This window comes from Vulpes vulpes, chromosome 10 (genome assembly GCF_048418805.1).
Source record: "Vulpes vulpes isolate BD-2025 chromosome 10, VulVul3, whole genome shotgun sequence".
Classification (NCBI taxonomy): Eukaryota; Metazoa; Chordata; class Mammalia; order Carnivora; family Canidae; genus Vulpes; species Vulpes vulpes.
In genome coordinates, this window is record NC_132789.1 from 41,710,546 (window position 1) to 41,726,169 (window position 15,624).

Sequence of the window (15,624 nt, forward strand, 5' to 3'; positions counted from 1 at the left end):
GATTTACTGCTTTTTATTTCAGCTACAGGCCGAGACACAGTAGTCTTTCTGCCCCCAATGCAAGTTTTTAGGAAAGGGAAATGAATTGCTTCCCCCTCCCCTTTAGTCAAATGTGTTTTCTGGTCCCATTGCTAGGACCAATGTTGGTCACTGAGTATGTATATATGACAGCCAAAGTCCCAAGGAATGGTGTGCGTACAAGCAGTTCTCAGAGAAGTGGTATTGTGATGGGCCAGCAGGCTACTTGGCCCTTGGCCCTTGTCTTTCTGAAGCACTCAAACCTAAATCAGTCCTGCCACCGTCTTTGCCTGAGCAGCTAAAGCTGTTGGAGAAAGAAACACACACACACACACACACACACACACAAAACCCCCAAAAAACCCCACACAAACATTCGTGGGAATTTCAAATGGAACATCCAAATGGGAAGAAGTCCCCTGGGCTTCCTGAGGGTGGTTGGGCAGGGAGGGATGGTGCTAGGTGGGGTAGCCTTGCAAAGACTGATCCGATGGCCCCAAAGAGTTAACATGTGCTTGGTGAAGTCACCAAGTTCAGGGGCAGGCTCTGAATTTTGCAAGCTGAGAAACGTGAGCTTAATATCTCAGAACTGAGGGGCAACGGGCTGGCTCAGTCCGTAGAGCATAGGACCCTTGATCTCAAGGTTGTGGGTTTGAGCCCCACATCAGGTGCAGAGGTTACTTTAAAATCTTAAAAAAAAAAAAAAAAAAAGATTCTCAGAAGTGCGATTTTGTAGGTACCGATTCACATTAACAAGGGTCACAAGCCACTGGCGTACAAATCCTAAATGCAAATGTATAATGTATAACAATTATTTAAGGGCATGTGGGCCCCCCCCCCCCCCCCCCCCCCGGGGCCTAGTGCAATGGGAATTACTCCCAAAACGCATTGCATGAATAATCAGAAATTGGTAAACCTGTTTCACCAGGGACCAAGGTAGGAGCAGTTTGGTAGAGAGAACCCAGGGGGCTTGTGACGAAATCTGAGGGTCACCAAATCACTCCACTCTGGTGGCCAGTGCCAGGCCTGGCGGGGTGACAGAGAGACCACCCTGCAGGGGGGCGGGGTGGGGGCTGTCCCCAGGGGGCTGGGCCCGGAGGGACCTGGCAGGAAGGTAGGACTGGGAGGAGGGGCCACGAGGACGACCTGCGACTGTCCCAGGTCCCCGGCTCAGACCCAGGCAGGACTCCTTCATCCAGGGCAGCCCCGCAAGGGGCCTGGGCCTGCCGGGCGGGGTGCGGGCGGAGTTCGGGGGGAGGGGACTCCAGCAGGCTCCCTCCCCGTGGGCCGGGCGCCCGGACCCGCCGGGACGATTTCAGCTTGGGGAGGGGCCGGAGGAGCGGCGGGAGCGCAGGGCGCCGGCGGCCAGGAAGGCGGGGGCCCGGGCGCGTGGCCTCTGCAGGTGAGCGGGGGACCCACCGAGGGGCGCCCTGGGGCGGGGGGGCGGGCAGCCGGCCTGCCGAGGGACACTCTTCCGGAACAATCCCCGGGAGGGCGGCTGGGGATTCCGCAACTTTCATTTTACAAGTAGCAGGCGGACGGGACGGGCGTGGGGCCGGCGCAGCCCCAGGGGCGCGGGGCTCCTGATCTGGGGGTCCTGAGTTCGAGCCCCAGGGTGGGCATAGAGGTCACTGAAATAAATAGACAATTAAACGGTAAAAATAAATAAAAGTTGCATGTTGAGTCAGGAGTGGGGGGGCTATCTGGCTTCTCTCCTTCCCCACCCCCAGCTCCCCAGGACAGGGTGTGTGTGTGGGGGGGACGACCAGGTGATGCCATCCTCCTTTCCAGCCCTGGTCAATCACTGGCCTTCTGTCCCTACATCACACTTGCCACAATAACCAACCCCCCTCCCCACCTTTGTCCCCCAACTCCTGTCCCTCCAGCCTGAGCCAGTTCTGCGCCCCTGTGTCGGGGCGCCGGCCCTGGAGACCTCAGCCGGGAAGACAGTCTCTGGGCCCCTCCCCCTGGGTCCCTCCCCCCCGGGGTTTCGTTTCCTCCTTCCTGCGGTGGGTGTCTGAGGGATTTCTATTATTCACTTGCTTATTCATCACTCTCAGAGCATATACCTGCCCTCCCGGGGAGGGGGGCACACAGGCTCCTCCTGGGAATAGGAAAACTGACATTTATTTCACACACATTTAATAATGATAGGCTGGTGGGCAGGGGGGCCTAGGGTAAGATTATCTTGGAGACACTTGGATTCGGGTCCCATCTCTTTTCTGTTCACTTCCCGAGGCCTGGTAAAGTGGTATTGTTAGGAAGATGCCATGAGCCAAGGCGCCAAGCCCTCCCCCCCCCCCCCCACTCCCCCTCGTTGGGGCCTCAACAAACACCAGGCTCTTCCCTTCTTGGGCCCCCTTCCTGCCATGCCACCTCCCCCTCCCTATGGGCTGGTAAAGATCTATAAGACAGCCCCTGGTCTTGAAAGCACTTAGGCAAGCTTGGAAATCCAGAATGGGTAGTGAAGGGAGAGGTGGAGAAGGGAGAGGGAGGCTCAGTAGGCGTGGGGGTGGCACTGGATGGGGAAGGTGCCTCCTGTGGGTCTCAGATAAGAACCTCTGGGACCAGGGCTGGGACCCCAGTGGAGGGAGATGCAGTTCTCAGCAGGCTCTGAATTTGCACTCACACTGAGCAAGTGATGGCAATTACCAATTTCTAAAACCAAGTCTGCCTGGCCCCAGGCTAAGGGCTTTTAAACCCATTATCTCCTTGAATCACAACCCTGTTATGGTATTATTGTTAGCCCCAATTTACAGATGAGGAAATGAAGATCCAGACAGGCTAGGGGATTGCCTGAGGTCAGTGGGCTAGTAAGTCCTGGATCCAGAGTTCAAGTCTAGGTCGGACTCCAGGCTTTATGCTCTTGGTTCAACTCCTTGCTGTCTTTCCAGCTCCTGTTGATCAGAAAGATCAAAAGGACGGCATCATTCTCCCAGCTTCCTAGACATGGGCTTCTCTCTTCTTCTACATCTACTCTGGGCCCCTTCATCCCAGTGGGGAGGAGCACACGCCTTCCCAATTCATTAATCCATTCATTCATTCATCCATCATTTATTCAATCAAGTGCTCTGTTGGTCACAAGAGGGCAGGGGCCATGTCTGTGCACAACTGTGTAACCAGCACCTTGTAGACCCGTGTAGCCGTGGAGGAGATGGTGATCATACAAAGAAGACATGGTACCTTAGGAGCAGAGGCTGCAGAGGGAACTAGGAGAGGCATTTAATTCCACCACGGTTCCTTCGTTCCCTACTGTATGCAGGGCCCAGCCAATGGCAGGCTCATGGTAGATGCTTATAAGGCTTTGCAGAGGAAGTGCTTAGGACAGTCTTGAAGCAGGTATTAGAAGTTCACCAGGAGAGGGGCCCCTGGGTGGCTCGATTGGTGAAGCGTCCAACTCTTGTTTCTGCTCAGGTCATGATCTGAGGGTTGTGGGATCGGGCCCCTCATTGGGCTCTGTGCTCAGTATGGAATCTGCTGGAGAGTCTCTCTCCCTTTGCTCCTACCTCCAGCTTGCTCTCTCTCTCTCTCAAACAAATTAATGAAATCTTAAAACAAACAAACAAAGAAACAAACAAACAAACAGAAGGGGCCCCTGGGTGGCTCAGTCGGTTAAACATTTGCCTTTGGCTCAGGTCGTGAATCCTGGGATCAAGCCCCATGTCAGGCTCCCTGCTCAGTGGAGAGCCTACTTCTCCTTTTCCCTCTGCCCCTCCCCTTGCTTGTGCTTGCTCCTTCTATCTCAAATAAGTAAATAAAATCTTAAAAAATAATAATTAGAAAAGAAATTCACCAGGAGAACAAATTGAGGAGGGAAGATATTCTAGCAGAGAGAGATGCTCCTGGAAAGGCCTAGTGGAGGGTGGGAGCTGGAATTGCTAGGGGCTCAATATGGCTGAAGTGTAGAATGTCTATGGAAGAATGATGGATAAATAGGCAGGGCTCAGGCCATGGGCCTTGTTAAGGAAGCTAGATTTTACACCAAGGGTATCGGGTAACTATTGAAGGGATTTAGCAAAAGGAGGACTGGTATTTCAGAAGTGTGGCTGATGCATGGGGGTCAGGGAAATGGCACTCAGGTCTCTAGGCCTGACAGGGTTCCTCTCTGCTTGAGGAAATGAGCCTTCTTTAGGACCTGGGTTAGGACTTCCTTTTAAGGACATAATAATGGTTCCCAAAGGGCTTCCTAGGTTGCCTTGAGTCCTGATCCACTGTGTTTTGTCCTCAGCTGTGTGCTGGGTTGCAGCCAATCTCTTCTTTCTAGAAGTACTGATATTTACAAATGATTTACATTTGTATAATCTGGGGCAAATTCTGGGGTTTACCGCTTGCTGATCTGTGCTTTGTTATGTAAAGGGAGAGTGGGTGGGGCACCAGGAATTATGTTGGGCTGTGAATGTGTCCTGGGAGTTTGTGTTGAATATGGAACTAGGGGTACATGGACGTGGATAGTTTTCAGAGAATCAGTTTCCAGACCCTCAGATTCTACAGGTATTCTTTCCTGAAAGGAAACTGCTTTATTGGATTTTTTTTTTTTTAGATTTTGGTGTTTTGTTATTATTATTATTTTTTTAAGTAGGCTCCATAGCCAGCATGGAGCCCACTGTGAGACTTGAACTCACAACCCTGACATCAAGACCTGAGCTGAAATCAAGAGACAGACACTTAACCTCTTAAGCCACTCAGGCCCCCCAGGCTGGATTCTTTTAAGCTCTCCTTGTGAACTCTTTCTTTCTTGCTTTCTTACTTTCTGGCTTTCTTGCTTGCTTTTTCCCTTGCTTTCTTTCAGTGGGCTTCATGCCCAATGTGGGGCTTGAACTCAAGACCTTGAGACAGAGGGTTGCATGTTCCACTGCTGAGCCTGCCTGGAGCCCCTAACTCGGCTTTGTTTCCTTCTCGAGCTTTACTAGATTTGTCCTGAATCTTTTTATGGTGCATTGCTCGGGGCTATAAAACCAGAATGACAATTGGAGAATGCTTTGTTCCTTAGGGATTAGATAAAATAAACTGAAAGGGTGGTACCTCAATGTAAGCTCTTAGAATTTACTTTTCATTTTATTTTATTGTTATTTTTAAAGTAAGCTCTACACCCAGTGTGGGGCTTGAACTCATGACACTGACATTGAGAGTCACAGGCTCCCAACTGAGCCAGCTAGGTGCCCCAGTGACCAGAGGTTTAATAGGTTGCCCAAGGCCACAGAGCTATTAAGTGGTAGAATCAGGACTTTAATTCCAGAGCCTCCTTTCTAGAATTTGTACCCTTAACCATTATGCTACTCTACTTTGAATTGAAGTGCCTTAGCTCTTTTATCTGTGTATTGTAGAATTAATTGGGACTTCAGTTGATTGTTGTGTGGATACAGATAAATTCATTTATAGAATTTTTTTTATTTTTTATTTTATTTATTTATTTTTTTAATAGAAAATTTTAAAAATGAAGATAGATTTTCTTACAGACAGAAAATTATTCTGGTTTGGCTAATTGGTTTGAGGGTGAGGATTGGCTTTGACAATTGGATTACATGGCAGACATTTTCCAAACACTGAACAAGCTACATCTAGAGCTCCAAGGTTTAGATGAAAACCTATCTGAAAGCATGTTTCTAATAAGACAACACCAGAAAGTTCTGTCTTGGAACCTATTTTAACTTTTGAAAAATTTTAGTCATTATTGTAAAACGTGTGAGAGGGCCATGGCTTTTTCAAAATCTAATGGGGATTTGTAAGCAAAACCATGTGAAGACTTCTGGCATGTGGCTCGTGTACACATCACTGGCCATGTGCCTCAGGTGGGGATGAGGCTCCCGATCAGGTGAGCTGAAGTGACTTGTCCACGGATAAGCAGAAGCCCAAGTGAAGCAAGATTAGGCATTTCTGACTGCTGTGATTTCTATCACTCCATACTTCCTTCTTCATTCCTTGATGGTTTATTCGGCAAACATTTCCTGAGCACCTACAGATAGAGTAAAAAAATACACATTTTCTACTTTTTCTGGAATTTATATTCTAGTAGAAAAGACAATGAATAAACACATCCGATTTTTTTAGATAGTGACAAATGCTGGGAGCAAATGAGCAGGAGAATGTGCTAGAATATATGGGGCGGGCAGAGGGGTGGGTCAGGGAAGACTTCCCAGGGAGGTACTCTGTTATAAAAGAGCCTTGTGTATATATATGCTAAAGTGTGTGGGAGAGGTGGAGGAGAGATATTTAGGTCAAGGGAACAGCAAATGCAAAGACCCTGAGGCTGGAGAGAGCTTGGGGTGTTCTTGGGATAGAGAGAAGAACTCATGGATAACAACATGGAGATTTCTTTAAAAATTAAAAAATGGAAATAGCATACAATCCAGTAATTCTACTTCTGGGTATTTACTTGAGAAAACAAAGACACATTAAAAAAGAGGCATGCATCCCTATGTTTATTGTAGCATTATTTACAATAGCCATGATACGGAAGCTACCTAAGTGTCCATCAGCAGATGAATGGGTAAAGATGTGGTATATATATATATATATATATATATATATATATATATATATAATGGACCACTACTCAGCCATAAAAAAGAGAAGGAAATCTTGCCATCTGTAACAACGTGGATGGACCTAGAGGGTATTATGCTAGTGAAATAAGTCAGACAGAAAGACAACTACCATATGACTTCACGTATATGTGGAATCTAAAAAGCAAAGCAAATGCATAAATAAAAATAGAAACAGACTCATAGGTGAAGTGAGTGAAGGGGGATAAGGGGTATTAACTTCCACTTATAAAATAAATAAGTCACGGGGATAAAAAGTACGACATAGAGAATATAGTCAATAGTACTATTATAATGTTGTATGGTGATAGATGGTCCCTACACCTATTATGGTGAGCATTTTGTAATGTAAATAATTGTTGAATCATTATATTGTACACCTGAAACTAATGTAGTACTGTATGTCAACTATACTTCAACTAAGAAATACATGTATTTGTATATAAAAAGCAAGAACAGAGATATTGGGAGGGAGTGGTAAAATTCCACCAAGAAAGCAAGAACTAGGTCATATAGGACCTTACCAGCCCCAGTAAGGATCCTGTGTTCATCTCGAAGACAGAGAGAAACTATTGAGAGGTTTTAAGCTGAGTTGCTATACTCTGATTTATGGTTGTATTTGTTCGTTGTGGAGGGAGACAGAGTGGAAACCAAGATGGAAAAGATTTCAGGTAGACACCGGGGGTCTCCTCTACGGAGGGGTACTGAGATGAATAATGTTAATGGGAATGCAGAATGGTGTGGGATGCCGTCTGTCTTCTGGTTCTTATGAGGTATGTTGGTAACTCTTGCTATATTAACAAATCGCTCTAAAATGTGGCAGCTTAAAACAACAATCATTTTATTTTATCGTGATTCTGTGGGTCTGGCATTTGGGCAGAGTTCAGCTGAGCGGTTCTTCTGCTCTGTGAGCTGTCGGCTGGGGTCAGCGGCTTGGCTGTCTACAGATAATGGATGAGCTGGGCTGTACAGTCTAAGAAGGCTTTATTTAGGGGCACCTGGGTGGCTCAGTGAGTTGAGCGTTGGACTCTTGGTTTCCACTCAGGTCATGATCTCAGGGTCATGAGAGCCCACCCCGAGTGGGGCTCTGCTCAGTGGGGAGTCGGCTTGGAGAGTCTCTTCCTCTCCTTCTGCCCCTCTCTCTACTCACACGTGCACATGTTGGCTCTTGCTCAAATAAATAAATCTTAAAAAAAAAAAAAGAGAGAGAGAAAAGAAGCCTCCACTTACATACAGGTCTGGCACTTCTGTGCTCCTCTATGTGGCCTCTCTCTCCATATGAATAGATTGGGGCTTCATCATAGCATGCTAGCTTCAGGGTAATAAACTTTCTTTTAAAATTTATTTTATTATTTCTTTTTTTTTTGTCTTTCACAAGAACTTTATTTTTATTTACTTATTTATTAAAGATTTTATTTATGTATTCATGATAGACATAGAGAGAGAGAGAGAGAGAGGCAGAGACACAGGCAGAGGGAGAAGCAGGCTCCATGCCAGGAGTCCGACGCAGGACTCGATCCCAGGACTCCAGGATCGCACTCTGGGCCAAAGGCAGGCGCTAAACCGCTGAGCCACCCAAGGATCCCCTATTTTTTATTTAAATTCAATTAATTAGCATATAATATATTATTAGTTTCAGAGATAGAGTTCAGTGATGCATCAGTCTTGTATAATACCTGTGCCCATTACATCACAGGCCCTCCAGCTTTCTTATTTATTTATTTTAATTAATTAATCAATCGATAAATAAATTAATTATTTAAAGATTTTATTTATTTATTCATGAGAGACACAGAGAGAGAAGCAGAGACAGGCAGAGAGAGGAGCCGGTTCCCTGCTGGGAGCCCGATGTGGGACTCAATCCCAGGACCCCAGGATCATGACCTGAGCCGAAGGCAGATGCTCAACCGCTGAACTACCCAGGAGTCCCCCCTATTTATTTATTTTAAAAGCAAGCTCTGTGCCCTGGGTGAGGCTTGCACTTATGACCTCAAGATCAAGAGTTGCATGCTCTACTGACTGAGCCAGCGAGGTGCCCCAGTCTTCAACCTTCTTATGGTCTTAGGTGTCCAAGAAGAACAAGAGTGGGGTTGCTAATCTTTCAAGGCCTGGCCTTGGAATGTACTACTTCTGCTATGTATTATTGGTCAGAACCTGTCACAGGGCTAGCCCAGATCCAAGGGCAGGAGAAACAAACCCCACCTGTTAGTGGGAGGAATGGCAAATAATATACTTATACTCCATCATTAATCTATCACACTAGGCTTCTGGGAACCATCATCCTGATGGTGCTGACTCACTTATAAATCTAAATCGCAATATACCATGTTGGCACTATTTATAGATCTTTATTCCTCACTGGATAGGGAGGACCTGGGAACAGGAGGTGTTTCGGTTTTGTTTTGTTTTTTCCTTATGTTTCCAGAACCCAACATATATAAGGCATTCAGGGAATGCTTTTGCAGCGAATGCACACATCACATAAGAATTCATTGCTTATCAAGCCACAGTATACCTTAAGGGGCCCCCGAGGAGCTGTCAAAAAGGCATGCAGATTCCTGGGCAAGACCCCAGTCCAGACCCTCTGAATCTAAATCTCTAGGGTAGAGGTTTTTAGTCTAGGCTGCACATTAAAATATACCGGTACTCAGGCCCCAGCTCCAGAGGCTCTGATGCCACTGATGAGCTGGACTCCTAAGCCCAGACAGTCGTATTTGTATACAATCTCAGATAATTCTGACGTGTAGCCCAGGTTAGGAACCACTGCCAGAGGACTAGAATCGGCCATCTTCACCTGACGTCCCCAGATGTTTCTGATGTAGGTGGTCCAGGAGAGGTGACTGTCCTCAGTTTGCCCAGGACTATCCTGATTTTAGCACCCCAGGTCTCACATCCCAGGAAATCCCTACTCCTACACAAACTGGGTCAGTTGGTCACTATCAATGGGCCACTACACTATTCAAGAAACATTGTAGATGAGGCAGTGAAAGCCCTCTTAAAGAATAACTACAGATATCTAATGAAAGCAATGATTTTCCCTCCTTACTTAAGGGACCCACATGGTCGTACCATGCTATCAAGCAGAGTCAGCTCCTCGAATGAAGGCCTCAGGGTCAATGTTTTCCTTCAGCCCCGTACCCTGATGTACTTGGTTAACCTGGCTTATTTTATTTTATTTTATTTTATTTTATTTTATTTTATTTTATTTTATTTTATTTTATTTTATTTTTTTAACCTGGTTTAATAGGGTGTCCATCCCTGGTGATTTTTCCAGACTGTATTCCTTAGTGTACATGAGGCTGCTTTGAAAGCCTGACCACGATCAGCAAGGATGTTGTGTTGAGGACAGTATGAGATGCAGGATGAAGTTCTTGTGTCTACACCGGTGTGTATTATTACTACTGTTACTTAAAATGTAATAAGGTACAAAGACATGTGTCCTATCTTAGCTCTGGGGGAAGCAGTGTGGTTAGTGGAGAGCCCAGGATCTCCAGATGCCTCAGAAAAATGGGTTTGTGTCTCAGCTTCGGTGTGGCTAGGTAGGCACATGAGCACAGGGGCCTCTTTTGCTTTAGTTGTTCATCTGTAAAATGGGCATAGTAATGACATCATTCTTCCCAGGGCAGCCAGGAAGACCCACTGAAAGAGAGGAAGAGGTAAAAGTGGCTGTCGACTGGGAAGGGGAGGCATTGTGATTTTGTGGAATGGGGGAGACACAAACAGATTATTCTGCTGAGAGAGGCCTTGCTGAGGACCAAGGCCCTGGCTCCCCCACCCTGAACCACAGCCACAGTTGTGTGGGATTCCAAGGAAGAAGATTCACACGTAGTGGGCATGCACAGACCTCAGGAAGCACAGTGTCTCTACCTTAGTTGCCCTCAAAGTGAGTGCAAGTTTGCTTTGCTTTAGGAATAAGAAAAACTTTTGGGAAAGGGGGTTTGTGAGGGCATTTCTGTTTTGTTTTGTGTTTAAATCGCTTGCGTATTTGTTGCAAGTGTATCCTCAGAGAGGTAGCAAAAAGAAAACAACCACAGCCACAAACCCATAATATTGAAAAGCCGGTTCTTAATTTCTGTAGCTAAAAAAGCACTCTTTCAGGCTATAACCACAGAGATGGCTGCAGGCCTCTGGAACTGGGCATAATGATGGTCTGCAGTGTGATGAAGGAGGCTGTTAATCTCCGTGGCCCAGAAGCCCAATCTGTGGCCTCTCCAATTACCAAGGTTGCCTGGCAACACCACCAAAAACGTCCCCACCAGGCCTGGCTGGGCAAAAGTTGGGTACACCCAGCCCAGCCTGCCGCCCAGCCTCCTGGGCTCCCAGGCCACATCAAGGCTGGACTCAGCCTTGGGCAGGGGCCCTGCCTGGTACCAGTGAATGGGTGGGGCCAGCGGTTTAAAGAAACAATTCAGGTATTTAAAAACCTACTCATTTGAATGCAAGCAGGAAAGCGGCACAAACTAATGATCAAAAGTCTCTTCTGCCAGAGAGGAGTTGTCCTAAGGTGGGTGGCCTTGCCTGTGCTCTCCTGGGGGAGGTGAAGAAGGTGAAGGTGAGCCGGACTTAGACATTTGGGTTTTCAGAGAGGCAAATCCTTTTCCTTCCCTGGGTGCCTGTTTCTCTCTTGACTCCCGTGGGCAGCAGTGGGAATGGTGGGGATTCCCAGCCCCAGACTCAGGCCCATGACCTGCCCCTTCTACAGCTGTCATTTGGAAACTCCCAGGCTCTGGTCTGGGTCTGTGTGTGGGGGAGTTGGAGGAAGATGAAGGAGAGTAGGGGAGAGGGAAGGATGGATGTGAGTAGTCAACGTGAAGGTGTGCACTTCTTTAACACTTGGTGTGCAGAAACCAGAGGGCAGAGGCTCACACCGGGTCTGGAGTCAGACGCCTGGGGCTCTTGGCCCAGCCCTCCCATCACTGGTGGGATTACCTTGATTAAGGTACTTGGAAGCCTGCGTTTCCTTAACTACCCAATGAGGATGTTATAATCTTTTTAAAATTTAATTTAATTTTTAAAAATATCTTATTCGTGAGAGGCACCCAGAGAGAGGCAGAGACCCAGGCAGAGGGAGAAGCAGGCTCCCCATGGGGAGATCCTGATGCAGGACTCGATCTCGGGACCCCGGGGTCATAACCTGAGCCGAAGTCAGGTGCTCAACCACTGAGCCACCCAGATGCCCCTCTTATTTTATTTTTTTATTTTCATTTTTGGTTATTATCCTATTTTATGAGGTTGTTGTGAAAATTAATGAAGAGATTGCTCCTCAAAGGCTTAGCATAGAATCTGGCAGGTAGGAAGTGCTCACCATTACGGCAAATCTTATTATTTCATTTGTTTCTTACAATAATTCTATAGGATACTGAAGGGAGAAGGTGGGGGGGTCTGCTTTATAGCCGAGGAAACTGAGACACAGGGAAATTAAGAGGTGTGCTGGGAGCAGAACTCGGGTCTTCACGGTGCCCTGCAAAAAGGCAGGTGACAAGCCCTGTTGTAGCCATTGCAGAGTGGTGGCCTTGGGGGTCTCCTCTGAGGGCTCCGTGACAGCAGAGGATGGGGTGGGGAGGGGGGTGCAGAGGAACAGCGCGGTGGAGGGCACTTTTCAACACAAAGTGTTATAAGGCTCTTGGTTAATGTGGTCTTCGTAGAATTCCCCTCTCCTTCCTTCCAGTATTCTTTGAAATACACTCTATTTTGGAATAATTTTAGATATACAGAAAAGTCGCAGAGAGTTTATTTACCCTTTACCCAGACGCTAGGATTTTCCGAACACCTCCTGTGTGCCAGGAACTTTCTGGGCACAAGGAATCCAGCAATAAAAGTGCCTCTGGTTTCCACTGGAAGATCAGAGTCTGTGAGAGGAGTGGGCCCCCGGAGCCCCTAGTTTATGGTTCTCCATGTAACTTGTCAGAGACCTGCTACATCTATTAAATTAGTTTTTTCAGGGGTACCCGGGTGGCTCAGCAGTTGAGCATCTGCCTTCAGCTCAGGTCATGATCCCCGGGTCCTGGGATTGAGTCCCACGTCGGGCTCCCTGCATGGGGCCTGCTTCTCCCTCTGCCTGTGTCTCTGCCTCTCTCTCTCATGAATAAATAAATAAAATATTTAAAGATTTTATTTATCTATTCCTGAGAAACACAGAAAGGCAGAGGCACAGGCAGAGGGAGAAGCAGGCCCCATGCAGGGAGCCTGACGTGGGACTCGATCCTGGGTCTCCAGGATCAGGCCCTGGGCCAAAGGCAGCCTTTATTTAGGGGCTGCCCTAAATAAAATCTTAAAAAAAAAAAAAAAGAGTTTTTTCAGGAGTGGGGCCCAGGAGGCTGTATAAAAACATGTTGAAAAACAAATGTTCGAGGGGATTCTAAGGCAGAACTAGTTTGGGGGAACTACTGGTATCGTGCAGACCATCCATTTGACCCCGCAGATGAGAGCCAGGGCTCAGAACAGGGGAGCGACTGGCTCCAGGCTGCACAGCCGGGGAGTGGCAGGGTCTAGGCCAGAGAGCAGGTCCCCTGGTTCCATGTCTCCCTGTCTCCCCAACGCAGAACAAGACAGGAGTTTAACTTGCCAACAGGAAGACCCCACATAGAGCTTAGAAGAATTTCTTGGCTACTCGGGTGTTAGCAGGTTCTTGGTGCCAAGGGATGGAAAACTGATTCTGGCTGATGGACACCAGTGAATGAATCTGATGGAAGGCACATTGGGTAGGAAGAGAAAAAACTATTTCTTGACTCGTACTCACATTTCTGACACCAAATATGTGGGTTTTTTCACACGGGGCATTTCTGACACCAGCTACCCCACCGGGTAAGGACTCAGTGCCCATGACTGCTCCCTGCTTCAGATGCCAGTTGCAAGTCTGGGCTTCCAGTACTTTTGATCAACTGGCTATAAATTGGGGTTCCTATGACCCCCTCCTTGGCTTAATAATTTGCTAGAACAGCTCACAGACCTTAGGAGAGGACTTTACTTATTATTACTGATTTTTTTTTCTTTGAAATATATAAAGGAGACAACTCAAGAACAGCCAAATGGAAGAGATGCGTGGGGCAGGGTGGATGGGAAAGGATGCAGAGCTTCCATGAGATCTCTGGGTGTTTCATTCTCCCGGTGCCTTACTGTGCTTACCAACCTGGAAGCTCTCTGAGTCTTCTGTGGTTTTTTTGTTTGTTTGTTTGTTTTAAATATTCTATTTATTAATTCATGAGAGACATAGAGAGAGAGGCAGAGACACAGGCAGAGGGAGAAGCAGGCTCCCTGCAAGGACCCTGATGGGGGATCAAATCATGCCCTGAACCAAAGGCAGATGCTCAACCACTGAGCCACCCAGGCGTCCCCAAATCTTCTGTTTAGAGTTTTCATGGAGGTTCCATTACATAGGCGTGATTGGCTATTGACCATTGCTGATTCAACTCAAACTCTAGCCCTTCTTCCCTTCCCAGAGGTGGAAAATTCCAACCCTCTAACACAGGGTTATTTCCTCAGGCAACCAGCCCCCATCCTCCAAGAGTCACTTCATTAGCATGGGCTTATGAATAACAGAAGATGCTCCTCCGACCCCTGTCACTCAGGAAATTCCAAGGGTTTTCCAACTCTGCCAGGAACTGGGGATGAAGACCAAATATATGTATCTTTGTACAGCACAATATCACTGGTAGGTTACAAAATCCCTGGAAGGCTGCAGAAACAAGATTTGGGAAATAAGCGGAGACAAAGGAGACCAGGCATGTAGAACTACACCCAGATCACATTGCAGGGCCTGGTAGGTGAAGGCGGCCCCCCTGCTACTGCTGCTGCGTGCTCATTGCTACCACCTGCATCAATGATGCCACTGTGACCCCGAGGGCATGGACACTGGATCCAGCCGCCACTGCTTTCGAGTGCACCATTGTAAAGAACTTACCCAGTTTTGAAGCTCCAGCCTCAAACATCCTAAGCAAGTGTGGCTAATGGGTGAAGCTTAAGTCACTACCTGAGCCTAGGGACCTGGGCTCAGGTACCCTCTGTAGTGGGAAGTGGTCCCTCCTGCCCATCATTCATGAGATGAAGGATTCCCCAAGAACCCTGACACAGGGGGACATCTTCGTTTTTAACTCGGAGGCTATGAGTCTTTTCTACTCCTGTAATTTTTTTTTTAAAGATTTTATTTATTTATGAGAGACACAGAGAGAGAGGCAGAGACACAGGCAGAGGGAGAAGCAGGCTCCATGCAGGGAGCCTGATGTGGGACTCGATCCTGGGACCCCAGGGTCATGCCCTGAGCTGAAGGCAAAGCCACCGGTGAGCCACCCAGGCGTCCCTCCTCTAACGTTCTTTTTAACAATCTACTTTTATTGCTCCACACTGGTAGGATGAGAACTTTTCACAGCAGTGCCACCCAGTTTTGATCTGTGTGTGTGTGTGTGTGTATGTGTGTGTGTGTGAGTGTGTGTGTCAGAGAGAGAGAGAGAGAAAGATTTCAACAAGAGTTGACAGCCACCTGATAAAGATAAAAGGTAGGAAGTGAGGCATCACATCAAGCCAATATTAAAGACAGGTCATGAAACTTGGAAGATCTTTGCTTAGTGAGTCAGAAAGCAGTCAGTGCAATAATAATTCCACTCCATACGCAACACCATGATGAGAGTGACCAAGTGAATAATTTGACAGCTGCAATGCTTTTATATCTCTCCAAGAGTATGATGTGTTGTCATCATTGCTGCCTTGTTTTGAGGCGCCTGCTTTGTTTAATTGGGCCTTCAAAAATTCTAAATCTAAAGTATGTTTCTGGAGACTCTCTCCCAACTTTGACCTGTAGAGCCCATGGAGTATCCGGACCATGCCTATGCAAGGACAAAATTAATGGCCTAACCTTAGATTAGCCTAGGGAGGAAAACCTTGGACCTAGGAGCAGAGGTCCTGCTGAGCAGACTTCAGCAGAGTATAAGGAAGAGCTACCTAAGAATTAGAACTGCCAGAAAACTGAAGTTCTTTGTAATTTTTCGCTACGATAAATAGTTCTGCACTGAACATTTTGAAATATAGCTTCTTGCACTTGCTCAGATACATTTGGGGGATAGATTTCTAC

General features: G+C 47.1%; 1 protein-coding gene across 1 annotated transcript in view; it reads left to right on the plus strand.

Annotated features, from left to right (window-relative positions):
• The first annotated feature begins 1,349 nt into the window (after positions 1-1,349).
• RHBDL2 (rhomboid like 2) overlaps positions 1,350-15,624 on the plus strand; it is a 46,553-nt gene continuing 32,278 nt past the window's right edge. The window contains exon 1 of the mRNA XM_025991712.2: positions 1,350-1,420. The gene's annotated coding sequence lies outside the window, so the exon portion shown is untranslated. The remainder of the gene's footprint in view (positions 1,421-15,624) is intronic.